We start from the raw sequence: 14,543 nt of genomic DNA on the forward strand, positions 1-14,543 counted from the left end.
TAAGACACAGCGATGCATTTGTATCCGGCCTGGCCCTGTCTGGCGGCAGAAGATGAAGAAGCGACACTTCTGTACCATTTTGGGGATTTCTGTAGGGCTGTTGTGAGGTCATGGAAGGAAGAGGAGGCATGGCAGGAGGGCCCTGCTCAGCTCCTTGGAGGTGGAGAGAAAAGAATCCTTTTCCTTAGTCCGTGTGCATTGGTCAGCTGATAACAATTTGTCCCATTACAGCTGATGCTAATTTTGTTCGCTTGACTCAGGGGCTATCTGCCAGATTCCTCGACTGAAAAGTTACTAATTTTCCAATTATCCTTAATAGGGTCTTGGAGGGATTTACTGAGAGATGTGCGTAAACCACCACATTTCGTGTGAATACTCCTCCTGTCTACTTCATTTCCCTTTACTTGTAGGTGACTTTGCAAAGTGAAGGTTCACCTTTGTTCAGGCTTTTGTGAGTGAATGTTCTGTAAATTTCCATTTCATTCCACAGTCATGTCACAGTTATTCTCTTGTTTATTGCTTTTTGCATCTCCAGGAAAAGAAAATAGGAGTCCTAGAGTGTATATGCAAGTATCCTCAAATGCTATAATATAATCAGTACAAATGAGAAATGAAATCATTTCAAGGAAATAGAGGTTTGCTGCTGCAAAAGAAAACCTTCACAGTCTTTCATCTTGTCCTTCTCACTTCTTGAGTTGATCTGCATCTTTCACTTTAGATCAGTAATCATTCTAGATATTTAAAATGAAATAAGATATTGTTGCCCATATCTTAAAATCAGATATCCATTCCTTATTTTTTTTTTTTTTTTTTTTTTAGTTTTTATTTATTTATTTATGGCTGTGTTGGGTCTTTGTTTCTGTGCGAGGGCTTTCTCTAGTTGCGGCAAGTCGGGGCCACTCTTCATCGCGGTGCACGGGCCTCTCACTGTCGCGGCCTCTCTAGTTGCGGAGCACAGGCTCCAGACGCGCAGGCTCAGTAGTTGTGGCTCACGGGCCCAGTTGCTCCGCGGCATGTGGGATCTTCCCAGACCAGGGCTCGAACCCATGTCCCCTGCATTGGCAGGCAGATTCTCAACCACTGCGCTACCAGGGAAGCCCCATTCCTTATTTTTGATTGAGTAGTAATTGGAAGTAGAATTAAGGATCTGCAAATTAGAAATGCTTCCTAAGTGTTTTAAAGGGTTTGTCAGGAAACACTATTTGGTGAAATAATTTTCTATAACTTACAATGTCCTATCTTCTCTACTGAACACAGGACTGAATGGGAAATTGTAGAATCCCTGGGATGAGTCATATTCATTTTTTTAATAAACAGGTCTTGCTGTCTCTAAGCTGAACCTGGTCACCTTTTTGGGACAAAGGAAAGAGCCCTGAGATGTGAAGAAAAGGAGACAACAGTCACACCCAGGTAGGTGGGAATGAATAAAGCAGATAGCACAGGGGTGATGTCCAAAGGTGAAGGAGGAAGCTAGGCTTTAAAATGTTGTTTGGGAAGCTCCGCTTCAATGGAAATTATTTTGAGAAGCCTAGGTTTGTCTCTTGCTGTCACAGGGGTACCTCTCCTGCTCCACTCGTACCATGCTCCGAAATCCTCTAAGGATTTTCCTTTTGCTCCAGTGACCTTCCATGGCAATCAGAGTGAGAGCAAAGGCCTCCCCATGGCCAGTGAGGGTCTGTATGTTCTGACGCTTCTTCCATTGCTTATGCGGGCCTGGGAAAATCTGTGCACATGCAGAGTTCTCTTATGGAATTTATGTGAGTTTCTCCTCCCTTATCTCTGGAGGCACTTGTCTCCTAGAGACACCTACACATTCCACTACAACACTGGGAACGTGAGATTCAAGTCTATGTAGAGCAGGTTTCCCCATGGACCAGACCCTGTACTAGGTCCTCAGAAATGAACCTGGGAGCCTCACAGCGTTTACCCTGGCCTCACGATAGAATAACCTGGGTCACTTCATTAAGATAGCATTGATCTTGGGCCCCGCGAAAGACTAATTGACAGACTCTGTGGGGGTGGGACACAGGGGATGGCAGTTCTAAAAAATCCATGAATGATCCCAAAGGGGAGTCAAGGCTGAAAATGACTTTGGTGAACATTGCTCATCAGAATTTCCTGTCTCTACAAATCACTCACGGATCCCTTTAAAAACAGACACTGGGGCCCCCACTCGGATATCATGACTCTCCAAGTCTGGGATGAAGGTCATGAATTTGCAGTTTGAGCGGCCACTGAAGTTGCTTCCCCCAGACCTCATTTCCAGCAGCATTAATCTAGAGAAATCAAGAATAGCGCCTGAGTGCCGTATACACAACCACCCTATCTGAACACAAACACTGCTTGTTCCCAGTGAAGACCACTGACAACTTCTGAAAAGATGACATTCTCTGCTCACCACTCGCAAATTGAGCGGAGACTAGAGGAAGCAGTGGGGTCTGAACAAGACTATTATGCGGAAACAACATTTATTCGTTCTTGAAAGGAATGTGTCATGAGGACCTACTGCACGCTCACAGGTATGAGAGGACACACTGTGTTCAAGACACTGTGCCAAGATCCTCACGTTATGAGAGGTGATTGTAATCTTCTGGGAACTGGTATTCTATGTTCATCTTTCCCAGGAGGATTTAGATGTCGGGCTTGCCTTCCTGGGAGTAGAGATTATCGTCTCTTCTCTTTCATTATCCAGATGATAAAGATAAAATCCTCCCACCAAATTTCATGTCCTTTGCTCTCCTTTTGTGAGTCTGAGCATCAGAAGTTGTGAATGCCAGATCCATTCACGAGTGTGGCAGAGTCTCCAGGAACTCTGGTCTCTGAGCTGCTCTGAAAAGGATGACAAGGGAATGCGGGCAGAGCCATGGCAGGACTTTGTTTTTTGGTTGTTTAAGTGGTCATTTTAAACGGAATCTGAATTGACATTTCCTATTCAGCTCTGCAAGTGTGATTTTGTACCAGGGCCTATATTCTGGATGGAAATTCTGGAGCGGCAGAGCTGTGTCCGCAATGTTAAGCCTGAAGTATGTGACGGGCATCTGCGGCATCAGATGGGCTGCTCGAGAGGTGGGACTGAGGGGTGCCTTTTGCGTTTATATTACTCAGGGCGATTCTGGGTGGCCAGTGCCTGATTCCAGACTGCTCTTGGGTCATATGCATTGTTAGAAGTACTAGATTCAAGTCCTTATGAGTTGCCCTGCGTTCCCTGTGTGTGCCTGTGTGAAAGTTTGGGTTAAAGAAAAGGCAAAAAAGGGAAGGGTGGTCAAAAACCCAGGGGTGGATGTCCCTGGTGGTCTAGTGGTTAAGACTCCTCGCTTCCACTGTAGGGGCCTGGGTTCGATCCCTGGTCGGGGAAGTTCCACGTGCCGTGCGGTGCGGCCAAAACAACAAACAGAACAACAACACACAACCCCCTGGGGATCACAGCACAGGGCAGAGGGAGAACTGGTCTGTGCTACACACTGTGGTACCAGCTTGCCTGGAATGCGAACTGAGGTGTGTGGGCTTCATCAAAATGGGATTCAAGACTGGTGACCTTGAGCCCCTGGCCGGTGAAGGCAGGAGCCTGTGACTGGGTGTTTTGGCCCTGGGAGGGGCTGGGGTGTGCCACAAGTCCTCTGTGCCCTGCTCAGCGCGTGGTGGCAGACTCTGACAGCGCAGGCACTGTGGTGTTGCTATCAGGGGGGAAGTCTGGTCAAGTGAGGGCCTAGCTGTGCTGGTGTGCTGCTGACATGAGTGAGTGTGGGCAGGGAGAGGTGGGGAGCGGCTTCACATCGAGCCCTCAGGCCGCGCTGCACCCGAGTGAGTTGTTTAGGGACTAGATGTGGAAAGTGCTCAAAATGAAATGGGGCGCTGGTGTTAAAATATTAATTTATGCACATTCCAGTTTTCCGGGGTTAATTTGAGCGTACCTCTATTCAGTTCCAGCAGCCTCAAATCAAAGGCGGTTAGCAGCAATTTATCTGCAGAAACTAGGGGAGAGGCTTTTCTAGAGAAGACACCCAATCAAAGCAAGGATAATAGTTGATGGTATCTTAACCAGTCATCTTGGTGTTGGAAAGCCTCATTGGCTTTGTGTGGCTGACTGTTCTTAATTTATTTTCTCAGATTAATGTGCCTTGACTCTGGATTAAGTTTTGCTTCAATAGGCCACCAAAGCATGAGAGTCACCTCAGCCTAATGGCCTCCTTGTTTAATTACTTTAACACTGGAGATGCAGTAGGTGGGGTATTATACTTTTCATCCATTTGCAAGGTAATTTAGCAACTGTCCACCTAATGTAGAAATGCACAGCCATGTTGGTGCAACAATTTCATGTCCCAGAACCACCCAGATAAGCCACATGTGTAGAAATCAAAGATCCACATTCTGTGATAGCAGGAGAAAAATACGTGCAACCATGTACATGCATAACTAGGGAGTGTTTCAGTAAAGCCATTTTATTCATAATTACCATGGAATATGATGATGTGTGTTTGGGAATGCGGGAAATCCATTTCTACTTGTGTGAAAGTATCACCTTCATATGTCATTGGTTAAGGAAAGCAATTTGATTGACAGAAAGTTTGATTTCACAATATGTATGTCAATATTGAACCATGTATGTAATATTTTACTGTTTGTATACATGAGGATGTGTATTATACAATCTCAAATGTAGTTTCTTACACTTGGAAATTGCATAGCAACGAGGATATACTTGGAACTGATGATTTTACATCTGGAGATAAAATTTTATTGCTTCTGGGGGGTGGTTAATGAATGGACATTTTTACTTGATTTTATTGTTTAAATATTTTATAATTTTGTATTTTATAATGTTTATTATTTCATAATTAGATTTGTTCCTATGCCTAGTAGTTTTCTATCACTGCTATAACATATGACCACACCATTAGTAGTTTCAAAAACACTCTACACTTCATAAGTTAGAAATCCAGTGGTCTTGGCTGGTCTTTCTGTTTAGGGTCTTACAAGGTCAAATATCAGGGTTTCATGAGGCATAGGATCTTGTCTGCAGCTTCCAGGGGAGAATCCACTTCCAGGACCATTCAGGTGCTAGGCAGAATACATTTCATTCTTGGTGGTTTCCATGTCACCCCTCTATGGTCACACTTACATCCGGTGTCCCTAAAGGAGAGAAGGAATATTGTGTCATTGCTTTACTCATTTGCTTCTCTAATCCTTTCCTGTGTGTTCAGTTGAAGGGATCTTCGCAAGTATTTTATGTAAGTAAGGTTATTACCTCAAGGTCTCAAACTAGAAACTGTTCACAATTAGGTTATGATTTGAATGCAAATCATAGAATTAGTGAATAGGAGAAAAAATTAGTGACCCTCAATCCACCCACTGCAACTACCATCACCTCACCTCCATCCCTTGACTCCATCATTCTCTATTCTTCATGTGACTTCAATCTCTCCACCTGTGTGACCTTTAGATATCTCTAGAACTAATTCTTCCCCTTCTAGGCTTCTTTATTGCCCTCCCACGTCCATCCTGTGCATTTTAGACCTCCATCCCCATGAAAACTCTCTCCCCCAGGATGCCAGGCTCTCAGCCCAACCTTCCTTCCCTTTATTGCTCCCAAGCCTTTTATCCTTCGTATCCTCCTTCTCCCTTGCCCTTTATCCCCCCCTCATTCCAATGACTTCAGCCCATATCTCGTGTCCTGTATGTCTAATGCCCTCAGATGATCCAGTCATCAGTTATCAAATGTCCTTAGTTTCCTCATGACCCTGCAGCCATTTCCCCCAACCCTATAATTCCCAACTCTGCAATTTCCTCTGCAATTTTCTGGAATAGTTTGAGAAGAATAGGTGTTAACTCTTCTCTAAATGTTTGGCAGATTCATTTGTGACACCGTCTGCTCCTGGACTTTCGTTTGTTGGAAGTTTTTCTTTTTTTTTAAAAATAACTCATTCAATTTCATTATTGGTAATTCGCCTAATTATATTTTCTATATTTCTTCCTCTTTCAGTCTTGGGAGATTGTACATTTCTAAGAATTTGTCCATTTCTTCGAGGGTGTCCATTTTATTAGCATATACTTGTTCATAGTAGTCTCATTCTCATTGGTACTTCTCGGTGTCAGTTGTAACTTCCCCTTTTTCGCATCTGATTTTATTGATTTGGGTCCTCTCTGTTTTTTGTTTTTTTTTAATGAGTCTGGCTAAATTTATTTACCTTTCCAAAGAACCAGCTCTTAGTTTCATTGATCTTTTCTACTGATTTTTAGTCTCTATTTTATTTATTTCTGTTCTAATATTTATGATTTTTTAAAAAAATATTTTTTACTAACTTTGAGCTTTGTTCTTTTTCTAGCTCCTTTGGGTGTAAGGTTAGGTTGTATAGTTGAGATTTTTCTTGTTTCCTATGATAAGTTTGTTTCACTGTAAACTTCCCCTTTAGAACTGCTTTTGCTGCATCCTGTAGATTTGGATTGTTGTGTTTTCATTTTCATTTGTCTCCAGGTACTTTTTTATTTCCTCTTTGTTTCTTCAGTGATCCATTTGTTGTTTAGTAGCATATTGTTTAGCCTCTACGAGTTTGTGGGGTTTTTTGCAATTATTTTCTTATAGTCAATTTGTAGTCTCATAGCACTGTGTTTGGAAAATATACTTGATATGATTCCAATTTTCTTAAATTTCCTGAGGGTTGTTTTGAGGCCTAGCATGTGATCTATCCTGGAGAAATTTCCATGTGCACTTGAAATGGAAGTGTATTCTGATGCTTTTGGATAGAATGTGCCCCCCCCCCATATATATATATCTCCATCCATCTGGTCTAATGTGTCATTTAAGGCCAGAGTTTCCTTATTGATTTTCTGTCTGGATGACCTGTTCATTGTTATAAGTGGGGTTTTAAAGTTCCCTACTTTTATTGTGTTACTGTCAATTTCTCCCTGTATGTCAATTAATATTTGCTTTATGTATTTATGTGCTCCTATGTTGGGTGTATAAATACTTACCATTGTTATATCTTCTTCTTGGATTGATCCCTTGATCATTATGTAGTGTCCTTCTTTTTCTCTTGTAACAGTCCTTATTTTAAACTCTAATTTGTCTGGGAGTTCCCTGGTGGTCCAGCGGTTAGGACTCGGCTTTCATTGCCAGCCCAGGTTCAGTCCCTGACTGGGGAACTAAGATCCCACAAACTGCACGGCCAAAAAAAAAAAGGCAATTTTAAAAATCACTAAAAGGTTAAAAACATTGGTATGTGGAGCATGAAACACTTATTGGGGTATACTAAAAGATTCGAAAAACTGAAAATGGAACTACTGTATGACCCAGTGATTCCACTCCTGGGTAGATATCCAAAAATACCCCAAACACTCTTGCAAAAAGATACACGCACCCCAGTGTTCATAGCAGCACTATTTACAATTGCCATGATATAAGAGCAGCCTCAGTGTCCAGCAACCGATGAATGGATAAAGAACAGGTGGTATGTGTATATATATATATAAAAAAAAATATTACTCAGCTATGAAAACATAAAATTTTGCCATTTGCAGCAACATGGATGGACTTGGAGGACATTATGCTAAGTGAAATAAGTCAGACAGAGAAAGGAAAATACTGTATGATATCACTTATATGTGGAATCTAAAAATGCAACAAACTAGTGAATATAACAACAACAAAGAAATCAGATTCACAGATACAGAGAACAAACTAGTGGTGACCAGTGGGGAGGTGGGAGGGGTACTATAGGGGTTGGGGAGGGGGAGGTAGAAACTCTTGGTTGTAGGACAGGCTCAAGGATGTATTGTACAACATGGGGGAAATAGCCAATATTTTATAATGAATGTAAATGGAAAGTAACCTTTAAAAATTGCATTAAAAATTTTTTTTAAATAAAATAAATAAAAATTTTAAAAGATTCAATATTCTCAAAGAATATTTGAAAAATGGATATGCATGTCTCTAATTTTTACCTCAGTGAATGCACTTTAAAGATGTGAGAAATTATAAATACGTGACGGTGGTGGGGGGAGAACAAACTGTGGCACCACAGTTCATAACACACACACATAGACACACATGCAATCAACAAAAGATTCTGATCTGTTGATTCAGTTATAAGGTGCTTTATTAACATAGATCATGACTTCCTTTGTGAATCATCAAATATGCATCCATGGCATCATTTTCAAAGGCTTCTGTCCATTCCCAACACAAAATGTTAATCCACCCTCCACTGCTGCCTTTGGTTTGTTTTCAGAGATTTGTTCTCAATCTGTGCTGAAAACAACTCCGTGCTCTGAATCTCTTGGGGTATGGAGTCTCAGCTCCCCTGAGGACAGGTGGTCACGCCCTGCTCCCGAGTACTCCTGCTGGGCAGGTGGGCCCTGAGAGGAGAGGGGGCTAAAGGACCTGAGGACTAAGGGTATCTTTGGGTAGATTTCTACGGGCCACCCCTCACACAACCCACCATGTGATTCCCACCAACCCAGCAGCATGTCCCCTAGGCAACAGCAAGGCCACACCTATGCCAGAAGGAGCTCAGCCCCTAGGAATCAGGCCCAGGGAACCTGCACTTCTGGAAGTTCTTACCCCAAACCTTCACGCTACTCAGTGGTCTCAGGTGTGCTATGCCAGAGAGCTCTAGCTCAGTGCTACTGAATACGGGTCTGACAGAGTAATATTGGCCCCAACAAAAAGCTTGTTAAAGATGTCATTTCATGAGCCTTACAGGAGAATCATAATTAAGAGTGGGGCCTGGGTTCCCCCCAAATTTGTAAGCACTTTAAAGCTTTGGAAGAAATGTTTGCTCCGTGGCTCCCATGCAGTTTCTCATTAGTATTACATGATGAGTATTTAGCAATAACCTCACCTGTGCCCTCCCACAGAGTCTGTTGATCTGGGTGGGAGCATCTGCGTTGTTTTAACTCCAGGTGATTCTAAGGTTAGGCCCGGTTTAAGCACGAGGGCTGCTTGGGTACCTTGATGAGAGTTGCTTCCAGTCTTTGGTCCTTTTGCCTTTGGGGAGGCATCGGTGTCTGCTCTACATGGGGTTGGAAGGAGTGGGGTCAGTGTAGCCCACTTGCTCTAGGCTGTAGCAGAGTTTCTGGGCATCTGTGTGAGGGGAGAGCACGTGTAGACAGGAAAGAAAAAGCTCACAGTTTGGTCTCCACGCAGGAGCTCATTGTTCCTGAATCTCTCTTTTCCTAAAGGTTGGCATTTCAGCGTTTCAAGGTCTTTTGCCTGCGGGTATGGTGGGAACAGGTGAAGGAGCTGTGCTGATGCCGTTGAAGGCATATTCTCAAGATGCTGATGTGATTCCTCAACGTGATATCAATGAGAAAATGACCAAGAGCAGGAGGAAGAAGAGGACGAAATGGCAGTTTCTCAGGTAAATGTCCTGTCCTGGGTCAGAGGCTGTGTCTGCTTTTCCTCCTGAAATGTCATGGATTGAGAACCTGCAAACCTTTCATTTTCTACTTCTGATGTTCCTCCCTAGCAAGGTTGTTTTCAACTACCTGTTTTTTCCTTCTTATGATAGTCATAGTCAGCTCTTCAGAATATTTCTCCCCTGTTTTCCAGAGCCTTTTCCCCATTGTCTGCATCCAGGCTCCCTATAGAGCACAGAGAATTCTCACCATGAATTAATGACCTTCAACTATCGAAATTCCTATTCCTTTTGTGAAAGATCAGCATGGGAAGGCATTAGTATCCAAAATTCCCTATGGGATAATTTCAGATGTTGAGATATTAGTGAAGAAGGGGAAATGGAATGATTAATGTACATCTGAACGCAACATCAACTTATCACAGCAGGATTAAGAAAATGCACTTTTAAGTAGGATGGCATTAGTGGTCCAGATAACTCAAAGTTCTGAAAAAAAAAGTAATTAGGAGAGATTTGCTCTGTATATTGATAAGAAAGACTATTTAAATACAATATTAGAGTCAGAGAACATGGTAGGTACATGTAGACTGAAATTTGCTTAAAACTGACATTTTTTTCATGACAGATTCAGATTATGATTTTCTTATGTATTTTGCCCAGAATACCACAGAGTGATAATGTTTTGTGTGCTTCAGTCACCTGATAATCATTTGTCCCATTACACCTGATGTTCACTGGTTCAGGTGCTTTCTGCAAGATTCCTCCTCTATGAAGTTTATATGTTTTATCTTTAGTAAGGGTTTTGGTGTGATTCGCTGAGAAATGTGCATAAACCATCATGGTAAACCTGCAAACTCCCATTTCTTTTTAGTTTTCCTCTGCTTGTAGTTTGCTTTAGAAAGTGAACATTGCCACCTTTGTTTATTAAAGATATTGGCTTTTCAAGTGGAGTCTGTAATCAGTCAAGGCTTGCTCTTGTAAGTTTCCATGATACTCCACACTCATGCAACAGACATACGGTTCACTTCTTTGCATTTTCCAAAAAGTTTACAAGGACCATATTATTAATGTATGCTCAGTTGTGTTAAATTTCTGAAATATAGCCCAACTCAAATGATAAATATTTTCAAAGACATCAAAGATTCAGAACCCCTCGCTCTAACTTCTTTTATATCATTGTGTCTCCCCTAGTGTATTTATAAAATGCAAATTGTATCATCCACAAATAGATTCATAAGATATATCCAGTTAAAAGTAATTCGTATTAATTCTTCTTTAAAAGTTTGGTAGAATTCACCAGTGAAGCTGTCTAGTCTTGGTACTTTTTTGTTGGCAGGTTTTTGAGAACTCCTTAACAATAGTCAGTCTCCTTAACAGTAATTTGGTCTGTTCAGATTGTTTTCTTTCTTCATTATTCAGTCTTTTTATTTAGTACTTTAAAATTTTTTCCTTGGCCCACTGATTCTTAATTTTGTTTAATTTCCATATATTTGTAAATTTTCCAGACTCTGTCCTGTTGTTCATTTCTGGTTTCTTACCATTGTGGTTGAAAAATACTATGTAAGTGAAGTAAGTCAGAAAGAGAAAGGCAAATACTGTATGATATTACTTCTATGTGGAATCTAAAATATGACACAAATGAACCTATCTGTGAAACAGAAACAGAATCACAGACATAGATGACTGACTGGTGGTTGCCAAGGGGGAGGGGTTTGTGGGACAGATGGAGTGGGAGGTTGGATTTAGCAGATGTAAGATTTTATATATAGAATAGATAAAACAACAAGGTCCTACTGTATAGCACAGAGAACTATATTCAGTATTGTATGATAAACCATAATGGAAAAGAATATTTAAAAATATAAAAATATTTTAAAAAGAATGTGTGTATATATATATATATATACATACATACATATATATATATATATATATATATATATATATATATAACTGAATCACTAAAAAAAAATGCTTAGTATGATATCAGCCTTCTTAAATTTGTTAAGACTTGTTTAGTGACCCATCACATGCTCTGTCCTGGAGAATGTTCAATGTGCAGTAGAGAAGAATATGTATTCTGCTGCTGTTGGATGGGCTGTTCTGTTTTTGTCTGTTAAGTCCATTTGGTCTAATGTATTATTCAAGTTCAATACTTCCTGATTGATTTTCTTTCTGGATGATCTATTCATTGTTGAATGGTGGGTATTAAGGATCCCTACACCTTTTTTGTATTGTCTGTTTCTCTCTTCAATCTGTTAGTATTTGCTTAATACATTAAGGTCCTCCACTGTTGGGTGCATATTTATTTGAGTGTTGTCTTCTTGATGAATTGACATCATTATATAATGACCTTAAATTTTTTATTGTTGCAGCTTTTGCCTTAAAGTCTATTTTGTCTGGTATTTTGTCTAGTATAACTCTAGCTTCCACTGCTTTCTTTTGGTTTCCACTTGTATGGAATATCTTGTTCTAAAGCTTCACTCTGAGCCTAATTTGTGTTTTTAACACTGAAGTGAATCTCTGATAGGCAGCATATAGTTTGATCTTGTAATTTTTTTTTCTAATTTTTATGGAGTATAGTTGATTTACAATGTTGTGTTAGTTTCAGGTATACAGCAAAGTGAATCATTTATTCATATACATATATCCACTTTTTTTTTAGATTCTTTTCCCATATAGGCTGATCTTGTATTTTTATCTATCTAGCCACTCTATGACTTTTGACCAGAGAATTTAATATATCTATGTTTATAATAATTATTGATAGGTAAGGACTTACCAAGGCCATCTTATTGTTTCCTGGATGCTTTGTTGTTTCTTGTTCCTTTTTTCCTCTTTCGTTGCCTTTCTTTGTGAATTAGTGATACTCTGTAGTGGTATGTGATGATTTCCTTCTCTTTATATTTTCTGAATCTACTATAGGTTTTTGCTTTGTGGTTCCATGAGGCTCACAGAAAATGTCTTATAGATACAACAGTCTATTTTATGTTGATAACAATTTAACTTCCATCAGACACAAAAAATCTACTCTTTTACTCCTGTCTGTGAATTTTTGTATATGGTATTACAATTTACCTCTTTGAATATTGTTTATGCATTAAAATTTTTATACCTGCAATTATTTTAATAATCTCATCCTTTAACCTTTATACTAAATTTAACTGGTTAACACACCACCATATCACACTATTAAAGTATTCTTACCTTAACTGTATACTTACATTTACAACTCTATGGTGTATTTTCATGTTTTCATGGTATTATTTAGTGTCCTTTTATTTTAGCTTGAGGAACTCTTTTAGAATTTCTCCTAAGACAGGTCTAGTGATGATGAACTCCCTCAGCTTTTGTTTTATGAAAATAGTTTTTTATCTCTTCATTTAAGGACAATTATGGTGGATAGGATATGCTTGGTTGGCAGTTTTTCTTTTCTTTTCTTTTTTATTGAGCAATTTGAATATATCATCCCACTCTCTCCTGGCCTGTGAGGTTTCTGCTGCGAAATCAACTTTTAATCTTATGAGGGTTCTCTTGTAAGTTATAAGCTTCTCTCCTCTAGCTGCGTTTAAGATTCCTTGTTTTTGAGAGTTGACAGTTTTACTCTAACATGTTTTGGAGAAGAATTTTTTTTTTTTTTTTTGAGTTAAGTTCGTCTGGTGCCCTATGAGCTTCATGAACTTGGATATCCAAATCTCTCCCGAGATTTGGAAAGGTCGCAGCCACTATTTATTTAAAAAAGCCTTCTGTCTCTGTCTTTTCCTTTTAAGACTCCATAATTCACAGAATGTTTCTTTTGTTGGTATCTATAGATCACATAGTCATTCTTCAACTCTTTTTATCTTTGCCCTCCTCTGAGTGTATATATTCAACTTACTGTCTTCTAACTCACAGAAAATTTCTTCTGCTTGATCTGTTTGTTTATTTTCAAATTTATCCATTTATCTTTGGCTGCATTGGGTCTTCGCTGCTGCGCGCGGGCTTTTCTCTAGTTGCGGCGAGCGGGGGCTACTCTTCATTGGGGTGTGCGGGCTTCTCATTGTGGTGGCTTCTCTTGCTGTGGAGCATGGGCTCCAGGTGCGCGGGCTTCAGTAGTTGTGGCTCGTGGGCTCTAGAGCACAGGCTCAGCAGTTGTGGCACACGGGCTTAGTTGCTCCGCGGCATGTGGGATCTTCCCGGACCAGGGCTTGAACCCGTGTCCCCTGCATTGGCAGGCGGATTCTTAACCACTGCACCACCAGGGAAGCCCTCTTGATCTGTTTAGATATTGATGATGCTTATTGTGTTTCTTTTATTTTTCTTGTAATATATTGAACATATAATATTATTTGAATTTAAGGTGTACAGCATGGTGATTTAATACATTTACATATTATACTATGATTGCCATTGTAGCAGTAATTATCACCGCTATCATGTCACATAATCATTATTTCTTTATTGTGTTTGGAAAAATTAAGATCTTGTCTATTAGCAAGTTTGATCATAATACGATACCATTGTTTATGTTCACTATACATCAGATCTTTAAGAATTATTTACTATTAGTTAATGTTTGTACCCTTAAACAACATCTCTCCTATTCCCCACACCTCAGGCCCTGGTAACCAACATTCTACTCTTTGTTTTTATGAGTTTGGCTTTTTTTTTAAATTTTATTTTACATATAAATGATATCACATAGTATTTGTCTTTCTCTTTTTGACTTATCTCAGCATAATTTACCCAAGGTACATCAATGTAAAAAATGGTAGAACTTCCTTCTTTCTAATGGCTGAATAATATTCATTGTGTGTATGTATATATAGGTATAGCTATCACATCTTTCTTATCCATTCATCTGTTGATTATAACCTAGGTTGATTCCATATCTTGGCTATTGTGGATAATGCTGCAGTAAATATGGGGGTGCATATATCTTTTCAAATTAGTGCTTTTATTTTCTTTGGATAAATACCAGAAAGTGGAATTGCTGAATCATATAATAGATCTATTTTTACTTTTTTGAGAAACCTTCATATTGTTTTCCATAGTGGCTGCAAAAATTATATCCCCACTAACATTTCACTTGTTCCCATTTGTCCACATCCTTGCCAATGCTTATCTCTTGCCTTTTTGACGATAGCCATTCTGACAGGTGTGAGAAAATAACTTATTGTGGTTTTGATTTGCATTATACTGATGATTAGT

The 14,543-nt window shown here is 39.7% G+C and overlaps 1 long non-coding RNA gene across 1 annotated transcript; it reads left to right on the forward strand.

Annotated features, from left to right (window-relative positions):
• The first annotated feature begins 1,105 nt into the window (after nucleotides 1-1,105).
• On the forward strand, nucleotides 1,106-13,999 carry LOC309661630. Its single transcript, XR_014264118.1, has 2 exons — nucleotides 1,106-1,410; nucleotides 9,178-13,999. It is a non-coding gene; the product is annotated as an uncharacterized lncRNA (long non-coding RNA).
• The last annotated feature ends 544 nt before the right edge of the window (nucleotides 14,000-14,543 follow it).

The sequence above is a fragment of the Balaenoptera physalus genome (genome assembly GCF_965194825.1).
Source record: "Balaenoptera physalus genome assembly, chromosome: 5".
NCBI lineage: Eukaryota > Metazoa > Chordata > Mammalia > Artiodactyla > Balaenopteridae > Balaenoptera > Balaenoptera physalus.